Genomic DNA, 25,472 nt, shown 5'->3' with positions numbered 1-25,472 from the left:
AAAACGCATTCTTACCGCATCCAAACTCAATCAAGACGCAACAAAAGGAGTCACAAAATGCAACAAACAACGATGTGGAGTCTGCAACATAATATTAGAGGGAAACACATACACATTTGCGAACCCCATACAAACATTCAAAATTAAAAAAAACCTAGATTGCACCTCAAAAAACGTAATCTATGTAATAAAATGTCCAGCATGCGATAAATCCTACATAGGCGCTACAAAAAACCTTAGTAATAGAGTAGCCCTACACCGATCCAACATCAAAATCGCGGAAAATAGACACCTACATGTATCACAACATATACACGCATGCAGTGGAGGCAGATTCGAGATAATGCCCATCTTCCAAACTGACAACTACTTCTACTTGCTAACTCAAGAACAAAATTTCATAACAAAGTTTAATCCCGCCTTAAACGTCTCTCCATAATTATACACATAAATAGGCAAAACACAAAATACACTTACACGCATGCATGCTTGGGTAGGTGTGCACCCTCACACACGAAACAACAAAAAAGCACAATAAGGCACACGCACACTTTCGCGGGTGCGCGCGCCCATACCCAGTACAGTACCATTTCTCTTAACTAAACAAACAACTAGAAATTAAACGTATGTATGTGTGTGTGCGCGCGTGTGTGCGTGTGTATATGTGTATGTGCGTGGGTGTACACATATGATTGTGTATGCGTGTGTGTATAATTATATATCATCTGTTATCTATGCTACATCTTGTTTGTATATATACGTGCACTTATGTTTGGGTGACCGAATCCATGTATGCATATGTGCATGGATTGGAAAGGAAACTCCAACCAATATATACATAAGGTGGGATGTATGAATATGTATGTGTGTGTGGGATTGTGAATGCATGTGCCCATATATATATATATATGGGTGGATGAGTGTATACACATCCGTATGTATGTGTGTATGTATGTATATATACATATGTATGCACATGTATGAGTGGGTAAATGTGTTCGTGTGAATATGGATATACGCGTATGTGTGAGCCCCTGCATATGTCTGTGTGTGTGCATGTGTGTGTGTATGTGTATGTGCCTACATAGTATGTGGATGTTTGTGAGTGTATGTGCACATACATATATGTGTGTACATATATGTGTGTATGTGCGTGTATGTGTGTGTATATATATCTTCTACCTATTATTCTCCATCTTACTTGTGTGTGTGTGTGTGTGGGTGCGTGTACATATGTCTGAATGATTAAGCGCATATATACATGCGTATTTTGGTAGGAAAAAAAAAAATATATATATATATATATAATATATATATATATATATATAATATATATATATATATATATATATATATAAAATAAAAAATAAAAAAATAAAAATAATTGTTAGCGGTGGATGTATGCGAGTGCGTGTGTGAGTGTGTAGGTGGGTATGTATATGTGTATATATGTATGCTCCTACATATATTTCTATGTATGTACGTGTGTGTATGTGTGTGTGCCTGTGTGCGTGTGCATGTGTACATGTACATGAATATATATGTATGCGTATGGGATTGTGTGTGAGTGTATGCTATACATGGGGAAAGAAAGTCTTTAAAAAAGAACCCTAAAGAAGCCATAAAAACCTTCACCATATGGACTAAAAAACACTCTTTGAAACTAACTTTGACCGGTCACAGTAAAACACTTACAGCTGGAGACAGAACGTCTAAACACTGAACACACGCATCGCACCACTATGAAAAACATATTTGATATCAGCGGAGGCATATCCACAAACTCCCATTTTAAAGAAAAACTTTTTACGAAAATATCTGAAGAGAGCACACCCTAAGCTCGAAACGCGTTATAAAAATATTTTAAAATAAAAATATGATGAAAACCTTTAAAAAAAAACCACAATTGTTGATGGCTACACTCTTTTAAATATACATTTTTTCTCTCGTTGGAACTACACAACCATCACTTTAAATATATATATATATATATATATATATATATATATATATATATATATATATATATATAGGTATTCGATGCCTCCATTCAGTCTCAAAAGACAAAGGATACCCTCTGTAAGGGGCAGCTGCGTGTGTAATTGTGAGGCAAGGGTTGCGCAATTCCAACCACACCTCTTCTGAATCGGCACTGTTTGAGTCCAGTGGCAAGGAGAAGTCCAGGACGACTGGAAACAATGCCAAGATAAGCAGTGAGCACATCAGCACCTGGAAGTCCCAAATGGTCACCCATCTGGTACTGGCCATGCTCACTGTTGCTTAACTTTGGTGATCTGATGGGAACGGTATGTCAAATGTGATCATGCCATATACAGACTCTAAAGTTATATAGGCATGTGTGTGTGCATATATATATATATATATATATATATATATATATATATATATATATATATATATGTATATATATATGTATATATATATATATGTATGTATATATATATGTATATATATATATGTATGTATATATATATGTATGTATATATATATATATGTATATATATATATATGTATATATATATATATATATATATATATATATATATATATATATATATATATATATATATAGTTACCTTGGATTTTACCGCGCAATTTGGAACTAAACCTTTATATCCTTTTCTTCAATTTCCCCTGCTATGTGACTTCTATTTAATCAATTTTTGATTATGATTTCCATTTCTAACTGACTTTAACAAATAGGGTGAATACCAATATATCTATTTGCTAATATTTTCTCCTCTGAAGAGATGGTAGGCATCGAAACCCTATAGGATAAGGAGATAAAATTTCTAAAGTATTCTTTGTCTTACTTGGAATAATAAAAAATCCTTGATTTAAATAAAGGTTCTTTTAATTTCATTGAATTACTATAATTTGCTCTCTCTCTCTCTCTCTCTCTCTCTCTCTATATATATATATATATATATATATATATATATATATATATATATATATATACACTGCTGATCAAAAATTTAAACCACTTAAAAATCTTTAAAAAGAGACCTTTTTTTTAAGGATAGATTTTAAACTCTTCCGACTTAAGGTTACTAATACTACAATCTAAGAGGTTATGGAAACAAAAAGGTATATTCCAAAAATTTTATTTAAAAATTTGCATTTTTATTAAATTAGGCTTTTTACACATGATCAAAATTATAAGACCAAGGGTATAAATTGTTAGATTTATGGTAATTCTAATGTTTTTAGTTCAGTTAGAGATTAGCAATCACTGTGTAAATGTGTTATCATGCCTAAAGCAAGAAAACTAACCGAAGTTGAGCACTCTCAAATTCTAGGATTCCATAAGCAAGGTATGTCACAGCAAGCGATAGCAGATAAGGTAAATCGCGGTAAAACTGTGATTTGCAACTTTCTAAAGAACACTGAGAATTATGGAAAAGCAAAATCCTTTGATAAGCCCTCCCAAATTTCTCCTGAATTCAGTAGGAGAATAAGGTGGGTTGTTATGAATGAAAGATGACTTTTTTCTAGTCAAATTAAGGCGGTTACTGATGCTGATTGCAGTCCAATAACCATCAGACGACACTTACAACAAAAAGGCATGGTAATAAAAAGCGTAAACAAATTCCTGGATTGCTTCCACATCACAAAGTGAACCACTTAAGATTTGGTCGTGAATACTAAACCTTGGACATTGAGAAGTGGAAGAAAGTCCTGTTTTCTGATGAGAAAAAATTCAATTTAGATGGTCCTGATGGCTTCCAGCGATATTGACATAACAAAAACATGCCCCTTGAAATTTTTTCCACTTGTCATAGTGGTGGAGGGTCCGTAATTGTATGGGCTGCCTTTTCTTACAGAGGGACGATGGAGCTCCAGGTGGTGCAAGGTCGTAAGACAGCAGCTAGTTATGTTAGCATGCTACAAAAAGTATCTTTGATGATGGAAGGTCATCGTTTGTGTGGGGATGGATGGTTATTCTAACAGGATAATGCTGCAATCCACACTGCAAGACGGACCTTGAGCTTTCTACAAGAATATGGAGTCCAACTCCTGGGACATCCTGCATGCTCACCGGACTTGAACCCAATTGAAAATGTTCGGGGATGGATGACAAGAGAGGTTTATCGAAATAGCAAACAATATTCAACAAAAAATGAACTTCGTGAAGCCATATTCAGAAACTGAAGCAGGATACCCGCACCTTAATGGAAACCCTTTTTTCTAGCATGCCCCAAAGAATTTTTGGAGTCATCAAAAGCAATGGAGGTAGAACTCATTATTAAGTTTGATTGTTGAATGTTTTCATACACTTTTTGTACAATTTAATAGAATTTTTGTCGCTGGTCTTATAATTTTGATCATGTGTAAAAAGCCTAATTTAATAAAAATGTAAATTTAAAAATAAATCTTTGGAATGTAGCTTTTTGTTTCCATAACCTTTTAGATAGTAGTATTGCTAACCTTAAGTCGGAAGAGTTTAAAATCTATCCTTCAAAAAAAGTTTGTTTTTTTAATTTTTAAATGGTCTTAAGTTTTTGATCAGTAGTGTGCATATATATATATATATATATATATATATATATATATATATATATATAGGTATGTGTGTGTATATATATAGGTATGAATATATATATATAGGTATTATGTGTATATATAGGTAAGTATGTGTGTGTATATATATATATATATATATATATATATATATATATATACATACATTTTATTTTTTATTACCGTTATCTGTTTAGTTACACATGTTTCGGTTGCCGGACCATATCTACGATCCAGCAGCCTCGTCAGACTTTACAGAAATGGCTATTATTATTTGGAAGAACGATTTTAGAGGAAATCCGAGAAAAAACATGGTGGGGGGGGAGAGATAATAAGAGGGAGGGTGCGGAGATCGACAATAGGTAAATTATGTAGGGAGGAGGCGGGGGAGAAAGGGAGATAAAAGGCAAGGGTAAGGAGAAGAAAGGGGAGGAATTTCAATTTTGGGTTTTAAGATTTGGCTGTTTTTAGTTGTTTAGCTAGACACTGGAGTATATGAAATAGATGAGAGAGAGAGAGAGAGAGAGAGAGAGAGAGAGAGAGAGAGAGAGAGAGAAATCGTTCTTCCAAATAATAATAGCCATTTCTGTAAGGTCTGACGAGGCTGCTGGATTGAAGATATGGTCCGACAACCGAAACGTGTGTAACTAAACAGATAAAACATAATAATAAAAATACAACGCATGTTTGCTCTGCAATAGTATTGAGCACTCTCTTCAGGTTTTTACTAATTACCATTTTTATATATATATATATATATATATATATATATACAACAAATAAGTGACACAAGTCTACATTTCAAATGTCAACATGTTGACCATCTTACCATTTATTTCCTTAAGTATGCTGACATGCACAATTCTTGACAGTACTTGTTTCATAGCACAAAATCATTCATGTAATTATTATGTCAATTCTTGAGTTTATTTCGCCCTTAGCTCCTTAGAAGAAAAAGCACTTATCAATTTCAAAAGAAAATAAAGACTTATGGGCATGATTACAAAATCCGAAAATTGGGAGAGACGCCGCAATTTTTTTTTATTTTTGCATTTTTGTTACACCATCTTTGAAATGTCAGTACTCTTAAAAGTCCCTCCTCAGATGTGGCAATAGTATTTTATCTTAGGATATATTCAGCTCATGTATAGGCAGACGATTGCATATAGGAAGTGAAATACTTTGTGGAGTGGTAAAATGATCCAACCATTTTTTCCAGCAACATTGGCAACAGATTCGATGTAAGTCTTTCATTTCAGGTCAAGAATGAAGGTCAGTCCCAAAAGTTTGTCAGAGTAGGATTCTTCCTCAAAGCCGAAAGCCATTGATTTCAATTGAGACTAAGTATGAATCAGAACGTTGTTTGCGAAAACATAGAAGCTTCATTTGGGATGCATAAAAACTAATCAGCCACTTTTTGCCCTGTTGCATCATGGAAGAGAGAAACTAAGAAAGATATTGGTCATTGATGACCTTTGAAGTGTTGCCATGGATGATAGTGTCATCTGTATAGATGTCAACGAAAGGTATTAGTATATGACTTGGGAGATCATTGATGAAGATCTGGAAGAGAGTTGGGCTCAGCATGGATCATTGAGGCATGCCATCTATGATTAATACTATAGATCTATCAGAAAGAAACGGCTTGATGGTTGAGAAAACATTTCCAGATATTCAGTAGCTGGAAATCTTGTGAAATAGACCTTCATGCCAAACCCTATCAAATTCAGGTGTTTAGTGAGAAGGCGTGTACATTTTAGAATGGGTATCTTAGGGTATCATAGAGAGATAATAGGAAAAACATTCATTTTATGGTTTTATAAGAGTTTGTAGTTTTCAGAGGATGTGTCCTAATTTTTTATGTGTGTTAGGTTCACGAGGTTAATGATGATGGCTACAACAATAAATACATATATAAATCATATCAGTTAAATTAACTCGTTTTGGATATGAACAATAAACAGATTTTGTTCACGTTATCAAGACTAACATGTCATCAAGCAGCCGATCCAGTAGATTAAACCTCATTTTCAGGGGGTGGGGGGACAGCCGTCGTATACAGTGACATGAACGATGGTGTAACAAAATGAAAAAGAATTGCAACTTCTCTCCAGTTTTCGGATTTTGTAATCATGCCTTCGTTTTCTTTTGAAATTGATAAGAGCTGTTTCTTCTGATGAGTTAAGGGCAAAATAAATTCGTGAATTGACACATTAATTGCAGGAATGATTTTGCGCTACGAAACAGATACTGTCGAGAATTGTGCATGTCAACATACTTAAGGAAATAAACAGTAAGATGGCCAACATCTTGAAATTTGGAATAAAGACTTTTGCCATTTATTTTCTATATGCTCTGTAGTTACATACATCTTCATAAATTAAAGGATTGGTATAAATAAAAGGTGAAATATAATTGAATAAACATGTTTCCTCATAAATAAGTATATATATATATATATATATATATATATATATATATATATATATACATATACATACACACACATATATATATATATATATATATATATATATATATATATATATATATATATATCTTACTAATATATTTTTGATATTATATAATGTTAACTTGAATTTTTTTTTAAATTCTTAATGCTGCAATATTTTAAGTTATAAATTTATTATAGTTTTTACTAGAATATCTTGTCCTTTTCTTTTCCAGTTTTAACAACTAGTCCTTTACTTTTCTATGTTTAAGCTTAACCATATTACTTTTCATGTTCATATTTTTCTATTGTAATACACACACACATATATATATATATATATATATATATATATATATATATATATATATATAATATTTAGAATATTATTTCTTTCAATTTTTTAAGGTTTCAATTGGTGTGCTAATCAGCAAAATTATAACTAATCTCTATAAAAGTTTTTTTGCTGGCTATTTTTCCTCTGGAAGAAGAATAACAAGTTTTGAAACTCCATGGAATAAGTTAATGCTTAACTTTATCCTGTATCTTTTGTGTGAACAATAAATGTTGCAAATCATAATTTGCAAACATTTTAATTACTTTCATATAATTAATTTTAATTACTTTCATTCTATCTAGAATATTGAGCATTTTCATCTGGATAAGATTTTCATATAAATATTAGTATTAATATTTATATCAAATATATATGTGTATGTGCATGTGTGTGTGTGTGTGTGTGTGTGCGTGTGTGTGTGTGTGTGTGTGTGTTTATAATTAAACGGAGTTCAAATGTATTGGACTGAAGTTCACATGTACTGAACTAAAAAACAATATTTTAATGTGTTAAATTTTAATTTCTGAAGTATATATGTGTGTGTGTGTGTGTGTGTGTGTGTGTGTGTGTGTGTGTGTGTGTGTGTGTGTGTGTGTGTGTGTGTGTGTGTGTGTGCGTGCATATATTTAGGCAGCAAGTCACTGTTGAGGCAAGTTTGATTAAATACGACAGTTTTCTTTCTTCTTGATTTTCTGTTAATCTTCTCGATTTGACAATAATTTCGTTTGGTTTCAGGTGATAAATTGTATCATATGTAACTGAGGGAGTTTGTGTCGGCCATTTTTCCTTGAGCGCTTTCGATCAGTGATCGTCATCAGAAGTAATTTTGTTGTTAAAGAGGCTTTTTTTCGGTTGCTTTTATATAGACACTTTCTTTTACACACACACACACACACACACACACGCACACACACACACACGCACACACACACACACACACACAGTAGATACTAGGAGAACGGCATTAAAAATTAGTGACAAAATACACTACAGAATATTACTTCTTGCAATTTTTTAAGGTTTCAATTGGTGTGCTAATCAGCAAAATTATAGCTAATCTCTATAAAAGTTATTTTGCTGGCTGTTTTTCCTCTGGAAGAAGAATAACAAGTTTTGAAACTCCATTGAATAAGTTAATGCTTAACTTTATCCTGTATCTATTTATGTATATAATAAAAAAAAAAACATTATAAACAAATGAAGCATGCATGGTCCCCCGTGAGTACACAGTGAACGAGGCATAAAAAAAATGACTAAGTTCAGCATTTGCCCCCCCCCCACACGCACACACATTTAGCCCCAAAAGTCCCAAGGGGACGTCAAATCCTGGTGACAATGAACAAACGGTACAGTTTTAGGCCTTAACATATGTAAATTTGAGTTCTACACCATTCAAAAAAAAAAGAAATGACTGAGTGCATCATTTGCACACACCCTTTTAGCCCCAAAAGTCTCCAAGTCCTTAACATATTTAAATTTGAGTTCAGCACCATGCAAAACTGCTAAATAGACATACACGGAAAATTTTGGACAAATATGGTAAAATAGTCCCAAAAATGGAGTGTTTTTATTAGTCCTAAAAGAGCCCCTGGGGCACACCCAAGAGTTATTGCAAAGTATAGACAAACAAAATTATATAATAATCAGTTAGTTACAACTTTTCAGAAAGTTTTATAAAAATCCAAGGTATCAATTTTTTTTTTTTTTTTTTGATAAGCACAAAAGTGTCAATTTTAGCCATTTTAACCCGAAAGGTACTCATAGGGAGACAATCGGAGTTTTCCCAAAAAATCCGTTCTGTTACTTTTTTTACTCATATCATGTTTAATGTTTGTGCAAAATTTCAAAAATTTCCAAGGTGTAGTTATTAAGAAAAGTGCGAACAGACGAACGGACAAGGGTGAATTTACAGGTCTATCCTCCTTTTGCTGGGAGACCAATAACACCATAAGGCGGGGTAAATACCGTAACCAGGGACAGGAAAAACATCATATTCCACATCGTATTCTGAAAAAAACGTATCCTACGGCCACCGTATCCCGGGGTTCTACTGTATATAAATCCTGTGGAAAAAGGAATTAGAATCGCTTACCTGTAACTGCTCGCTAAAAAGAGGATACACTCCTCAATTGTTTTTGCTGTGATTCTGCAACAGCCAAATCATCGTCGAAAGTTTTATATCAGAAATGACGTCATCTTACCTCTTATCATGACGACAATAATATTTTTCAGTGTTTTTGTTTTGATACGATTTCTTTTACGTTTATAACAATAAAAGTAGCGTTTAGACATTTCTAAAATGTTTTGCTTTGAATCACGATTCGTAAATAAATCCTAATCACACGTCATATATCTTAATATATTAATCATAGAGATTTAAGGTGTGTGAAAAGTATAAACCTCTATGATTACGTGCCTATAATTTATTACTGAAATATATTCTTATAAGAAACTAGCATAGCAGGCTGTCCGGTGTAGCCCGGTCATAAAATATGCTTCAAAATGATATTTTGATTAATTCAGATTTTGTATTCATTAGTAGAGAACCAATTCTCTATTGAATAGCACATATAACCTATATATTTCAAAAGTTAAAAGAAATGATTTTGTGCCATGAACTAGTATCGAAACGAAAACATTTAGTGCTTTAGTCTTGATTGCTACCATTTGAGCTATGAAGAGATAGATAAGAAAGGTTAAAGGAATTAAGCAATTACAATTTATGAATAGTATATATTTGTGCATGTGCATGAATAATAGGTTTTATCGATCAACTCCTGCCAAGGTCGTTTTTTATTTATTTATTTATTTATTTTCAATTTTTACCAGCAAAATTTCAGATCGAAATTTTTCCACTGATCCAAATCCCCTGTTTCAATTTTGTGGATCCAAATTTCAGAGAGAAGATTGGTAGAGACCCTTATGCACGTACACGGATAAGATCACTTTTATATATAGAGAGATAGATATTGTTGAACAGCACAGAGTGTTTCTGCTTAATCATCAGTTTTTGTAATTTCTCCATTTTTCGTATGGTCGTTCTAATATCGAGGTCAAATTTGTGTAAGAAAGTTCCATAGTCGTTTTCGTCCATCTGTTTTTTTTTTGCAAGTACTTTCCACTGATTTTCTTCAGTCGTCTTTAGGCAGATTTCCAATTTTTTTGTATATTGTGCCTAGTTCCCAGAAAAACGTGTTGTTTTCGTATGTTTTATAGAAAACTTTTTCTCCTGTGTTTTTTAGAAGTCCTTAATTTTGTTTGCTCCGGTAATAGTTTGTTTTAAATACAGGTCTCATCTTCTACTGGAACATAGTCTCTGTTGGTGATAATGCTGAGGGTGTGTAAGGATTAGTTGTGATCTTATAAACCTGTACAAACTGTTACATTGCTGTTTCTGTAGGTGTACCGCACACTTTCTTGAGTGTTCGTTTCAACGTATCGACAAAGTATTCCGCCTACTCGTTTGATCGCGAGTGGTACTGGGGAGTCGTGACATGATTAATTCTGAACGTCTCACAGAACTCCTCGAAATCCAAGGATGTAAATTGAGTTCCGTTGTCACTTTCTAAGCAATCAACAACTCTAAACTGGACAAATTATTCATAGAGAAAATTAATAATTACCTCTGTAGTGGATCATCTCTTAGCACTTCTGACCATTTTGTGTAGCTGTCCACCACAATTAGGCAATATCAATCTTCCATTCCGCCTACTCGTTTGATCGCGAGTGGTACTGGGGAGTCGTGACATGATTAATTCTGAACGTCTCAAAGAACTCCTCGAAATCCAAGGATGTAAATTGAGTTCCGTTGTCACTTTCTAAGCAATCGACAACTCTAAACTGGACAAATTATTCATAGAGAAAATTAATAATTACCTCTGTAGTGGATCATCTCTTAGCACTTCTGACCATTTTGTGTAGCTGTCCACCACAATTAGGCAATATCAATCTTCCAGTAGTCCCACGAAATCTATATACTAGAGTTGGCCTGTTTTGCCTAACATAGTATCCATAATTTTTTTTTTGGAAAATGGCTATGCTACCTTGACTCCAAAAGCTTACTTTTCGATTTTGAAGCACTCCTTATTGGTATAAAAACAAAGCAACTTCGAGCTATTTTTCTCGACTGGAATATGAAGGTGCGTGTCACACAGATCAATTTTATAGAAGATTTTTTTCTTCCATTTAGCTTCTTCGGAGCTAGGAAGTTGGTAATGGTAGCCTTTTAGAACTGAGTTCACACCCGTGCTGAAGTCAGCATAAACAGGGATTTCTTTTGACTTCATTTTAACATAGACGATCGGAGGTGCCCATTGATTAGATTAAGATTTTGATAAGATACCGGTTTTTAGAGTCTTTCAAGCTGTGCCTTAATTTTCTCCGATGAATCAAACGGCACATTTATTTATTCTTTTTATTTATTTATTTTTTTAAATACTGGCCGCGTATTATCTTTGAGTTCTAATCTGGCTGACATTTTTGTGCATTCGCCCAGACCGGCTGAGAAAACTTCAGGAAAATTTTCTTTGAATTATGACTTGAGATTTTTCTTCTGTCGTTAGAGTTTCCATTTTTTGACAAAATGTATTTATAGGCAAATTCCACAAATTGAATCGTTGCATCTAATCTGTATAAAAAACATTTTCCATGTTTTGTTTTTTTTTAATATATATACAAACACGTTTAATTTCTTTGTCGTACCGTTAAATGTAGCATTAGTGATTAATTCTCCTTCAAAATTTATTTTCTACCCAGTCACTATTCTGGCTGTTTTACAAGACTTTAGTATGGTAGATTTATTAAGCATTTATATATGCAAATTTGTGATTGACAGGTTTGATCTCGAATCTAATTGAAACTTTACGCTTTTATTTAATATTTTAATCATCGCATATTTACGTCTGTTTGTTCGTTTTTTTTTTGTTTTGTTTTGTTTGTTTTTTTTTTTTTTTCTAGTGTGTCATACACGACTTTTATTTTATTCTTTGCTCTACAAAGGGAGCTTTTATGCCCAATTCTCTTACAAGTTCAACAAGTTTTTGCGCAGCATGGGAAGTCTTTACTCCAATGCAGGACTGTGCAGCGATAACATAGACTTGATGGTAACTTACTTTGATTTCCAGAGAAGTGCATTATCTATGTATGTGGGGGGGGGGGATAATGTCCTTTCTTTTTTATTTTCTCTGGAGAAAAGGATTTTGACTTTTTATATATCTTACGTACGCGATGCCAGATTCTTCCATGTTCTTTGAATCATTTTTAACGCTAATTACTCGTTGGCAGTCTTTTACTAACTTTTGTAGTGTTAGTTTTGGTTAACTTTCTAATTTAGTTAAAACTCTGCGTTGTATTTCAGAGTTTTTCTGTTGATATCAATCCTTGTACAAAAATCAGGCATTTATAATCGTCAGCGTCAATTCAGCTAGTTTAAAATGGTTGTAATGTTTGTTGATTATGGATGCGAATGATTAATTGTCCGCATCATCTTTTTTGGTTAAATCCAGGCATTTCCACCTCTTATAAAAAAGCGACATTTTGGGGCTGGACAATCCTGTTAAGAATTTTACATTTTCAGAAAAACTTAAGTCACACGTTTTTTGCGGTAAAATGTACTCCACAAATTTGTTGTGTTATGTGGCTCACAGTTTTCGAAGCAATAAGTGGACAATTTTGAAGTCCGTCCAATTTTTCCCCCAAACAAGGCACAGTGCCACTTTGCTGTATGGGGCTAATATCAGGATTTGCAGGGGCATTATGAAGGGAGTTGAGCAGCAAGATTACACTTGAACTTCTGCATGTTAGTACAGTTGTGAAAGCAGAATCCCGGAAGGGAGTTCCAAAGTCTAGCAGTTCTAGAGTTGGAGTAAAAGGCTTTCTTACATCTAGAGATCTCTACTGTGTAGGGGTGGAATTTTGTTGCTTGCCAGGTTTGTCGGGGGTATTTATGCCGAGGGGATACAAGTGCTTGTAGTTCGTCGGGGCATTCACCATTAAAATACTTGTAGAACAGACAGAGGGATGCAACATTTCGTCAACGAGGATGAGGCTTATGTTATCATACCTTCTAAAATACAAGGCAAAAGTTTTTTATTGTTCATGGCGTAAATGAAATTGTCTTACTCACTGCATTTTGGTAGACCGACATGTTGCTTTCCCCGATTTGATTTTTATTTGTTAAAGTTTGTAATAATAAATCTGTTTTCTCTCGTTTTTGTTGTTGTGGTGGTGATATCGTTGCTGTTGTTCATTTTCCAGAGAGCCTTTTTCCTTTCTTAACGATCAATACAATATATATCTTGAGGTAAAAGTTCACCTTTCTTCCTTGACAGAAAAAAAACTTAAAATTAAGTTCTTTTTTTCACAGCAATTAATTTTCTCTTTGAGAGAAAACTAAAGGAAAAAAAAACGAAAACCGAGAAATCACTTTTTAGTTAAAAAATCAACTTACGGATTTTTCATTCATAACTTGTACACGCACTAAACAATCTTTTCTTTTTTCTTTTAGTTGATGCGGCGAAATGAGAGTTTGTGCGCCGAAACTGAGTTGATGATTCTTTAGAAAAACAATCAGTCAGAATTCTGGAGAGTTGCTACCTTAAAACGTTCAGTTGTCCGATGTGACGGTACCGACTCTATGAATTATTCGTTGCTTATGGTTTTGGAACACTATTTGCTCCTTCGAATATCTCGTCGCTGTTGTTGAGGTGAGTCCTTTGAATACCATGTTGTTAGTTCGAATACTTTGGCGTCAGTTGTTGTAGAACACTGAAATATTTTAAATTCGACTTTTTAACGCGAGATCTCGAATACTTATCGCAAGTTGTAAGAACACTGGGATAAAATTCGGTTTTCCCTCATGAGCTCTCGGAAGCTCGCCGCCAGTTGCTGTGGCCCTAGGAAAAAACGCAAATAATAACGGTTTAAATAAGTTGCCTGTATATCCGACTGTTAAAGTAGACTATTTGTAGTTTTGTGCTAGGTCGCGATACTTAGCCACCAGAGTATTAACTTTCGGGTTTTTTACAATGGTTAGAAGAGTCCATTATGAATGAATGGGTAAGCCCCCATAATGTTAAATAAGCTTTATATTTATATGTACAAAAACTTCTGTCTTGATTCGTTTCGTTTCTGATTTTTATAAGCTGGTTTTCATAGTTTAAAATATACTTAAGGCAAGCAAGTAATACAAAAGTGTGTGTTTTGTCCACGCTGACTTATTAAAGCTGCTCTATCAACATCTAGATATAACAAAAAATAATTTTTGTTAAAAATGAATTAGTTGAAAAAATACTGAAGGGAAAATGTAGAAGTTAAAAACACTCTCATATTGTATCATATCATATGACTCTGGACAGCATTACATCTAAAGTTAAGAAAAACCATGATAATTATGGATATATAAGAGATGTGAATATCGAACATAACTCACCCCAACACTCATTAGACTATGCTAGGAGGAGGAAAAATAGGCGTTGTAATTCTATATTGTTTAAACTTCCATACAGTAATCACATCCTCAGCAATATTCCTAGGGAGTTATTGCAAAACTCTTCGATAGAGATAGCAAGCTAGGGAATAAACACACAATTAAATTCTCACTTCTTATAACCTAGCCTCAACTACTACAGCTTCTAAAAATACTATAAGAAATCGTAAACGAACAATAATGAATTAAATAATAACTTAAACTCTGCAGTTGAACTTCAATCTAATAGTGTATGACTACAAGATTGAAGAGAGAAATAGAACTATGATATATTTTGGATCTACAAATCTACTTTCAAAGATAGTTATGCTAATCATATATTCTCTTAAAAGAACAATAATAAGATAAATTATTAATACATATGTATAGATCGATAATTAATGTTAATACAAGTATAGTTTTACCTTATTGACGACTGCTGGGGGTGATGTGTATTTTGGATGGAAATCGTAAGTCATTTGAAGTTCAATTTTAGATAAATTTAGCACGTGGATATTTCGGGTATTTTAGTCTGTTGCTTCCTGAAGGGTCTCTTTGGCTTCATTAGTCTCATTGATAAATTTATGAATTTAGAAGTAGAACAAATTATATTTTATTTATTGATTTGCGGACTATTATCTCATTTTTTTTATAGTTGTTGTTTTAACGATGTTTCGGCCAACTATTCCTCTGACCAGCTTTGGATAGGATTGAAACCACTATATTCAGACAATACTCACCTGGAACTGTAGAGAAACGTCATTAAAACAACAACTATAAAAGATGAGGGTAATAGTCGGCAAATAAATAATAAAATATACAAATTACTCATCTCAAAAGAATTAGGTACAGACCCAACAATGGAAGATCAGATAACAAAAAAAAATGGATTTATAAACCAAAAACTTCAACCATGATCGCCCTTCGGGGTCCACAGTGCAGTGGATAGAAATGTTGAATCCCTAAAGTTCTAGGTGAGCATTATCTGAAGATAGCGGTTTCAATCCTACCCAAAGCCGGTCAGAGGATTAGTTGGCCAAATGATGGTGAGACAACAACTATGAATTACTGAAGATTCAGCATTCCTATCTCGGCGGGGTTAACCACCTGACGAAGGTCGAAACGTCATTAACACAACATGTATAAAAGATGAGGATAATAATCCTTAAATAAATAAATAATAAAATATACAAATTACTCATATCAAAAGAATTCCAATAATTAAATAATATGGAACAAATTATTTAACAAACCTGGATAGTTCCCAAAGCACATAATATTAAAACTATCTAACGTCATGAATTAATTATCTGGATTAGAAAATAAATGTTTCTTTGTTTACTGTTCCTAGAGTGCTCAATACAACAGGGGTCCTTTCTTAGAGTCTCACACCATGAATATCTGCAACAGAGAGATGAAATTTTCAGGTTATGAATGCATAAGTTCAGTCATCATAACAATGCAATTTGCAATCCCTCTGATCTATTCTGGCAGAATAAAAACACTAGGAAGCATTATTTTTGGAACACCCCATGTATATATCTCTGTTATTATATAAAAGGAACTTTGTCGGTGTGTGTGTGAGAGAGAGAAAGAAAGGAAGAAAGAAAAAGAGGGAGAAACGGTTGAGCTGATTTTTTTTTAATTTCACACGAAGATACTTGATATGTCTGGGAGTGTTCTTGCATAGGTTTTGTATCAGAATGCAGTATGCAGTTGATAAGTATCAAAAAGAGATAATTAAAACAAGCCGATTAAAGAAGAAAGCCCGATTTTGACCAAAGTTAACACTCTTATACAACCTAACATCACAAGCGCATTTGAGAAGTTTTATCACTGTACAAGCAGAAATACCTAGCCGATAAAATCAACAGTATATTTTTATGAGACAGGAGCGCATTCGAAATGAATGTTTCTTTATAGAGCAGAATTGAACCATGATCATTGATTTTTATATGTTTAACTTTAATTCAAATGATTATGTAAAAATAATTTCATAAAATCAAGAGTTGGTTCTTTGATAAGAGAGGGGCGCGTTCGAAATAAATGTCTCTGTTTAGAGCACAATCGGACCATAATACTTGACTTTTGCATTTTAACCTTTAAGTGAAGACATTATTTATAGAAAATTTTATCAAATCAACAGTAGATTCTCTACAGTGCAATGTAGACTACAACGAATTGTGGACTAAGTCACCGCAGGGAGGCATGTGAAGCTTCCTCCCTGTGTGCTCCCTAACTATAATAGGTAATTAATCGGTAGGATTACAAAATGGGCGATTTCACCAATTTTGATGACAATAAAATATGAAGGGAAGGGTGGAACATTTGTTGATCCTCATTCAATTTCAGACAACATCAGGTCTCCGTGCTAATATATATATATATATATATATTCCCCGAAACAGTGTTTCATGGTAGACAACTGATTATCCCTGAAATAACATTGGGACTATTGTGAATTTGAGAAAGCAAGTTGATGCAGCGATTGCAAGTGATTAAATGACTTACTGACTAAATAGTTTTCCAACAAAAGATAAAAAGATATAAAACTTAAATAATAAGTTTTTTATATAGTTTTAAAGGTTAAAAACTTTCAAGATATATATATATATATATATATATATATATATATATATATATATATATATATATATATATATATATATATATATATAAACAGATCGCTCAGCATTGTCTGATTGAAAAATATGCATGGATATTCATGCATATTTCATACTTATTATCATAGAACCAATTCTGTACTGATTATTATATTGTACCTAATACATAGTAGTGACTTGTGTGCCATCAGCTAGAATCAAACCAAAACATATAGCTCCTCAGTCTTATTTGTTTGTGTATGACCTAAATCCATACATACACAAAAACTACAAAAAAATGTTTTATCAAATAATTAATTAGTGTATGTGCAGAAAAAAAACGGATATAGTCGAATTGTGTCTATATTTTTTCAATCTTGACCTCTTAGCAGTTAAAAACAAATCAAAAGTGTGCTACAGGTCCAAATACCCTGTATATCAAATTTCAACTCTGTAGACCAAATACTCAGAAAGTAGTTTGGTAGATACTGTTCACACACGTGCCAACAAGGTCACTTCCCCTATTTGGGTTGAGCACTGTCGTAAATAATCTCACTTGCTACTTAATTGGCTGAAAAATGCAAAGCTTGTGGTTTGTTTACAAACAAGCGGTTTGAGCACTGTACAAGTGGCGGACGGATGTTTGTTTAAATAGACGTTCAGACGGGTTATTTGCAGGCATCGCTTCCGTGGTCAAGTGGTAGAACTGCCGACTGTCAACACGACGGTTCTAGGTTCGATCCTTGGCTTGGGAGAGGTGCTAGTTTAGCAGCACTGATGAGTTGTGATACAACGAAACAGGACTGTATGTCGACGACTACAAATATATTTTAAAGCCGCCTATTTGGGTTGAGCACTGTCGTAAATAATCTCACTCACTACTTAATTGGCTGAAAAATGTGAAACTCACGTTTTTTTTACAAACAAGCGGTTTGAGCACTGTACAAGTAGCGGACGGATGTTTGTTTAAATAGACATTCGGATGGGTTATTTGCAGACATCGCTTCCATGATTAAGTGGTAGAACTGCCGACTGTCAACACGATGGTTCTAGGTTTGATCCTTGGCTTGGGAGAGGTGCTAGTCTAGCGGCACTGATGAGTTGTGATACAACGAAACAGGACTGTACGTCGATGGTTATAAATATATATATATATATATATATATACATCCTTGTGCAAGAACGTTTTCATATCAAATTATATGCAATTATGCAGAATGTAGAAACTATGCATAAATAGAGTTCAGTATAACAGTGAAATAAAACCAATTATATAATAAGAAACTATAAAAATTAAATAAGTAATTAATTAACACTAGTTTTTCAAATGAATATGCAAATTAGTTGTAGTTGTCCGCATATCTATTACTAAGTATAATAAGAAGTTCATTTTAATAATTTTTAAATAAAGAAGCAGGTTTTTAACATCAATGTCAGAGTGAGAAATAAAACTCAACTTTATCTATAAAAGTGAGATGTGTGTATAACAGAGGACAACTCCCTCAACAATTAATTTTGGATTTACAGACTTGAAATTTGGTATATAGGGTATTCAGACATATGGAAAACTTTTTAATCGGTTTTCGTCCAGAAAAAGGCTGCTAAGAGGTCAAAGTTAAAAATTGATACTTGGGGTCATCGCATTCATACTTCATGACTGCACATGCGTGAATCATTCACATAACAGTTTCCTTATGTTAAGAATAAGTAGGCTTGAAAACACTTTTTAAAGATTGTAGCAAGCTGGCCTAATGGTTATCGTACTTGACTCACTGTTTTTAGGTTTTGGTTTCGATCTAAGATCCAGTAATTTTTTTTTTTACTTACAAGAAGTGAATTGTTAAAAAAATAATAATCTCAGTTTCTTTCCGTTTTCTACTTCCTTTTTTTTTTTAAGGAATTTGACGTTAGGTTTAATACCAGGTAATGCCAGGTATATCTGTTAGGAGGCATATATATATATATATATATATATATATATATATATATATATATATATATATATATACATATCCCTTTTTAAGTTATGTAGTTCGAGTTGTTTATTATCTCTTTGGCCTATTTAAAAACATATCTTCACGTTATTATTTTAATCAAATACCAAAGTTGTCTGATTCCGCAGCTGGTAAATACAAATGCTTAAAGGAATCACTTTGATAACATTAAGGCGCGGCTAACGAACGTTCGTTTTATTTAAGTCAAGTTGTAAACAAATCCTTGATGAACCGCCCCCTTAAGTAATCCAATTTATCAAATTTTCATTACTAACGATTATTACGATATTATCCCATGGATTACTGTACACTCAATAACCGTTACCCTCGAGTGGCCTCCGGGCCTTGATAAGTGATGATTCCTATGTAAAAAAAAAAAAAATTGTGGTTCCTCATGAAAATTCTGACATTGTTTTCTTCACTGAAATTAAAGCAGGTCTTTCACTTTGATAGTTTTATCTCTTAATTCTGTCTGTATGTCTTGCTAAAAGTCAGAAACTTCGTCGACCTTAATTCATTGAATTTAGTATTCCTTGTTCTTGTTATGGTAAAGTAAAGAAAATAAAAAACTTTTGTTTACAAGGTGGTCACCACTTATCAAGGTCTGGAAGCCACTCGGGGATAAGGGTTATTTCGTGTACAGTACGTTAGTATTGGAGATTTGATAAAGTGTCTTACTTAAGGGGGCGGTTCATCAGGAACTTGTTTATGTTGGACTTGAAGACATCTAGGTTGTAGTCAGGTGGGAAACAGGCAGACGGAACAGAGTTCCACAGGCGTGCACTTCTCAGAAAGAAGCTTTGTTCATGGAATCTACATTTTGGTTTTGGCACAGATAAAGAGTGAGGAAAATTTTGGCAGTGGTTTCAGCTAGAAGGGTGTTTTTCGTGAAAGATTGGCGAGGGGGGACCAGAGATTGGAGTTCAGACGAGCACCTGCCATGGAAATAATGATAAAACAAGGATAGGCTCACAACGTCTCTTCTGTGGGAGAGAGGTTGCAGGGTAGAGAAAAGGGCATCCCCCACTAAGCCACAAAGTCTATTTTGTACTCTGTCAAGACAGGATAGGCTGTTTTTAGCAGCTCCTGCCCAGATATGGCAGCAGTACTCCATCCTTAGACGTACTTGGCTTTTATATAGATAGAGAATTGCATCAGTAGTGAGATATCTTCTGGAGTGATAGAAGGATCTTAGGATTTTTCCAGCGATCTTGGCAACTGATTTGATGTACGTATTCCATTTCAGGTCAGGAGTAAAGGTCAAGCCCAGAAGCTTATCAAAACATGGAGCTTCCCCTAGATGAGAGCCATCCATTTCAATTGATGCCAGAGGGGGATCAGAGCGTTGATGATGTAAAGATAGGAGCTTGGTTTTAGATGCATTAAAAGTAACCAGCCACCTCTTCCCCCACTGTACCACGCGCTCGAGATCAGAGGAGAGAGAATCAGAGAGAACTTTGTCATTTAGAAATACTACCGTCATGATGACCTAGTCTCTGTTGGACTGATTGCCGAGGACGGGTGCTCAGTGTAAGAAAGAAAACGGCCGTAAGGGTCTCCCTCCACATGTCCGTCAAATGATGCTACTTTTGTTGACGTTTTGATCGTGTGACTGACTCCCTGAAATTTTTTTTTTCTTGGATTTGTTCGCCCTCTGATTGCTCTATAAATCGAAATTCAAATACGTGACTTTGATTCAAGATAATTGATTGAATTAATGCTCCAGTAATTTTTTACTTTGCTGTATTTTGGGTGCTGCTTTATTTCAAGGGAAAGGAAATAAAGAATAGAAAGAAGGAAAGGAAATCATAGAATAGAAAGAAGGAAAGGAAATCATAGAATAGAAAGAAGGAAAGAAAATAAAGAATAGAAAGAAGGAAAGGAAATCATAAAATAGAAAGAAGGAAAGGAAATCATAGAATAGAAAGAAGGAAAGAAAATAAAGAATAACAACGGAAAGGTTAGAGAAAGAAATGCAGCACCTCAATAGGTCAGACGGTATCTCATCTCTGTGCGTTCATTACAGATATACTAGGTCAATTATGCTCCCAGAGAATTAGTAAAAAGTTTCTATCAATAATGTATTTTTATGTTTCGTTATCTCCCGTTGGACAAGATTGCGTATTGATGTGAATATTCTCATGACAGTTTTCTAAGCCTTACTACTTCCGTGCTGGCTTATGACAAATTGGAAGCTGGTGTTTTGTTTGTGACAATATTGCCATACAGAACAAACAGGCTCCATCTATTTGTTTTTTTTTTTTTTCAATAGAATCCCCTTTTCTAAATGTATTTCCTTCATCGCAGCTCAGAAATTCCATCTACCTCTTGTATAGAAACTAGACGATTGGGACGATTAATTGGAATCAGAATCAGGAATTAAAAAAATCGACAATTTTGGGAGTATCGGAATCTGTATCAGAATCGAAAAAATTGGTCCCTATTTTCCGATGCCAAAACGATTCTTTTAATTGTCTTTTTTATTTGATTTTGTTTAAAGTAAAATCTTCCATTGCTGATAAAATAATAAATATTTATTGATTTTAAAATACAAAGAATTTAGTACAGAGTCGGTAATTGTATCGGAATCGGGAAAAATATTGGAATCGTCCCATCACTAATAGTAGTAGGATATCAGGGGGGGAAGCTAATAGTTGCTGCACATTATCCAAGGATGACCTGGAACTGCGCATGGTACAGGCGTTTATCTCCATGAAGTATTATACATATATGTATACTAAATTACATGCAACACCTAGTATTCCAAACTGGCCATTCATCTAGTACTAACCAGGTTCAACGTTTGTTAACTTCGATAATCTAACGACAACTGCTGTTTAATTCTAATAAAAGCATTAAAGGATCCTATGGGCAGATTTGAACCGATGTCATCTCATAATAGACATACACAGTATATATCTCTACTCCCTTAACAACCTAGTGGAACATTATTAATAAAAAGAAATGGGACAACTTGCAAATGTCTTCGTTAATTTATGATTTAAGTTAATTGTAACATTTCTGGTCATTATGAAACCACGTGTGGTCGGATAAGTTGTCATCTTTTTTTTTTCTCAGGTATATCGCCACTTGGACGTAAAGGGCTACTATTTGGGACCATGCCTAGGAAAGATTGGCAAGAGGTTAGTTTAGGTTACATTTTGAACTTCTGCATATCAATATAGCCCTGGAAGCAAGTAGCAGGAAGGGAATTCCAAATTCTAGCTGTTCAAGGGAAGAAACCATTAGACTAGAAAGCTTTCTGGCATTTATGGACCTCAACAGTGAAGGGGTGCGATTTTGTTGTTAAGTGGGTTTGTTGGGTATATGGACGTCGAGGGGGTAATGAGTTCATCAAAACACATTCCATTAAAATACTTGTAAAACAGGCACAGGATTGCAACAATGCGGCGATGGGACAGAGGTTGAAGCTTAGTTGATTGAAGACTCTTTTTTTGGACCTTAACCAAGAGGGAGAGACTAGTGATGGATCCACGAGCCCAGATGTGGCAACAATACTCCATGCATGGGCGAATAGTGGCTCTGAAGAGGTAAGGGATACTCTCAAGTGAGTGCAATTTTCTAGAACGATGGAAGAAACCCTCCTTCTTTGCAACAGCCTTGGCAATGTCCTCAATGTATTTATTCCAGTTCATATTGCCTGTGAATGTTTAGCTGAGGAGTTTGAAGTAAGAATTCTCAAGTAGGATGTTATTTGTCATGAATATCGGTGATTGGAGAGGCTTCTTATAATTGTTAAAGGAGAACAGCATTAAATATTACAATACATTTACAGATCCATCCGACTACAGCATTGTCATTGTCTTCATCATGGCACCAAATAAGATCCGTGGTCGTCTTTATTAAGTGTGCATCCTGGCCAAGATCAATAGCTGTTTGATTTCGGTGGTGGTGATTATGATAAGCCTCGTTGGCTGGGACAAAAAACTTTCATTGAAATAAGTTAACAATGCCGTGTTATGAACAATTAATAAGTTGTAAACTTTGTAACTTAAAACATAAAAGTAGCTCAAAATATTGAACAGACAAATTCACTAAGATATAAAGAAAAATAAAATAATTTTATCATTTCAGCAGAAGTTCGCAAACTCGAATCAAAAACTCAAAGTGTGTGTCTAGCCAAAAACTGACCACTTTTCGATGGCTAACTATAATCTGTCTACCTCGGTAATCACTTCAACTCATAAGCCAGAAAAACTCTTGCCTGCCCAGTTCTTTAGAACAAAACTTTCTCCCTCATAGTTAACCATACGATGTCCTATTTTTCCTAAAGTTTGGTGGCACATAAACATTATCATCTATGTTCAAATATCTCACCACAAACTTCCAATGTCTCTTAAAATTTCAGTTTATATCAAAAGAAAGAATAAAAGTTTATAATCTTAACGCTAGATTATATTTCAGACACGTCTATCCAAGTGGAAATTATTTTTTCTTGTGAAGAATCATGTCTTTTCTGAAATAATCGTAGTAAAGGTTCATGCAAAATTTCAGCCGGATCGGCTCAGTAGTTTCCTAAAAAAATTCTAGAGTAAATCTGGTATTGTAATGACTAATCTCTATTAATCTCTAATAATCCTTAACTGTGCATTAAACGGACACCATAATACTTAGTTTGCTACACCTTATCATAACAAAGGTTCATGCAAAATTTTAGGCAGATCGGCCAAGTAGTTTCCAAGAACTGATAGGCAGTCAGACAGACAAATAGAAATATAATACAGGTAATACAGAAGTAAAGAGACTTGTTTTTAGCTATGCAAGAAAGTCTTAAAAGATTTACATGTTATAAATCTTTGAATAAAATTAAAGTTGTACAAAAAGTGGTAGTGATTGTGACCCAACGGGTCACGGGTATGTTTCGTTCTTTTATGAGAACGCGACTGCTGCTCTCTCACATTTTGGTAAAACAAAAAAACCTTGAACTTTAGACGACAACTTATCATTCAATGTTTTTTTTTTGTTCTTTTCTCCTTCACTAAAAGAGAAAAACAAGTAGTTGACCTAGTTCTGATGTTTTTAACACTGCAAAAACATCTTCAAGAAACACTAGTTTAGCGTCCTTCTGTCCTTCTGCAACCAAAACTATGTCACAATTATCAAAGCTTATGCCGTCATATTCTTCATGAATTGTTGATTTTTTTTTTTTTTTTACATTTTCACCTCAAGCAAGGCACAGAGCCACTTTGATGTTGGGGGCTACTATTAGGGCATAAGTTGCAGGGATACTATGTAGGGAGGTGAGCAGCAAGATGTCTGTTCACATTACACTTGAACTTTTGCATGTCAGTACAGCTGGGAAAGCGGGAACCCTGAAGGGAATTCCAAAGTCCAACAGTTCTAAGGAAGAAACTATTAGGGTAGAAGGCTTTCTTACATCTAGGGATCTCTACTGTGCAAGGGTGGGACTTTGCTTGGGTTTATTGAGGGTATTTACATCGAAGAGGTACAAGGGCTTGTAGTTTGTTGGAGCATCCACCATTAAAATACAAATAGAGGGATGTAACATTTTGTCGTTGGGACAGAAGTTGAAGCTTAGATGACAGTTCAGGACTTATCATGTTCGTGACTCTCTTTTGGACACTGTCCGGAAATGAGAGACTAATAACAGATGCACCAGCCCAAATGTGACAACAATACTCCATACATGGTGAATGGTGATGTTGTAGAGGTACAGAATGCTTTCAGGCGTAAGTAATTTTCTAGCATGGTAGAGGGAGATCACCTTCTTCGCAGCAGCCTTGTAACTGTTCCAACTCATGTTCCCTGTGAAGGCTAAGCCAAAGAGTTTAAAAGAAGTACTTTCAGGTAATGTATCTTTAGCCATAGCTATTAATGGTTGAGAAGGTTTCTTGTAATTATTAAAGGAAACAGGCTTAATCTTGGCAGCATTGAACATTACCGTCCATTTTAGACCACATTCCACTACAGACTGGAGGTCTTCCTCTAGAGTTTCCACCATTGTTTTTATGTGTCTGTTCGTTTTCCCTCCTGCCTGTTATAGAGCATGGTGTTGTCAGCTGCTATTTGTACTGGGGTATTTGGTCAGCTGACT

The 25,472-nt window shown here is 34.2% G+C and overlaps 1 protein-coding gene across 2 annotated transcripts in view; it reads right to left on the bottom strand.

The window, feature by feature from the left end:
* Positions 1-25,472, bottom strand: part of LOC145288126 (fructose-bisphosphate aldolase-like) — a 73,079-nt gene that overhangs the window by 35,462 nt on the left and 12,145 nt on the right. Inside the window, exon 1 of one of the 2 annotated variants that reach the window (XM_080136289.1) lies at positions 9,427-9,577. The exons of the other annotated variant lie outside the window; for it this stretch is intronic. The gene's annotated coding sequence lies outside the window, so the exon portion shown is untranslated. Of the gene's footprint in view, positions 1-9,426; positions 9,578-25,472 lie in introns of those variants that run through there. 2 annotated transcript variants of the gene reach the window in all.

Source organism: Euprymna scolopes, chromosome 1 (genome assembly GCF_053919585.1).
Source record: "Euprymna scolopes isolate OS-2025 chromosome 1, ASM5391958v1, whole genome shotgun sequence".
Lineage (NCBI taxonomy): Eukaryota > Metazoa > Mollusca > Cephalopoda > Sepiida > Sepiolidae > Euprymna > Euprymna scolopes.
The sequence above is the reverse complement of the archived record's forward strand: the minus strand, read 5'-3'. Positions and strand labels throughout refer to the sequence as shown.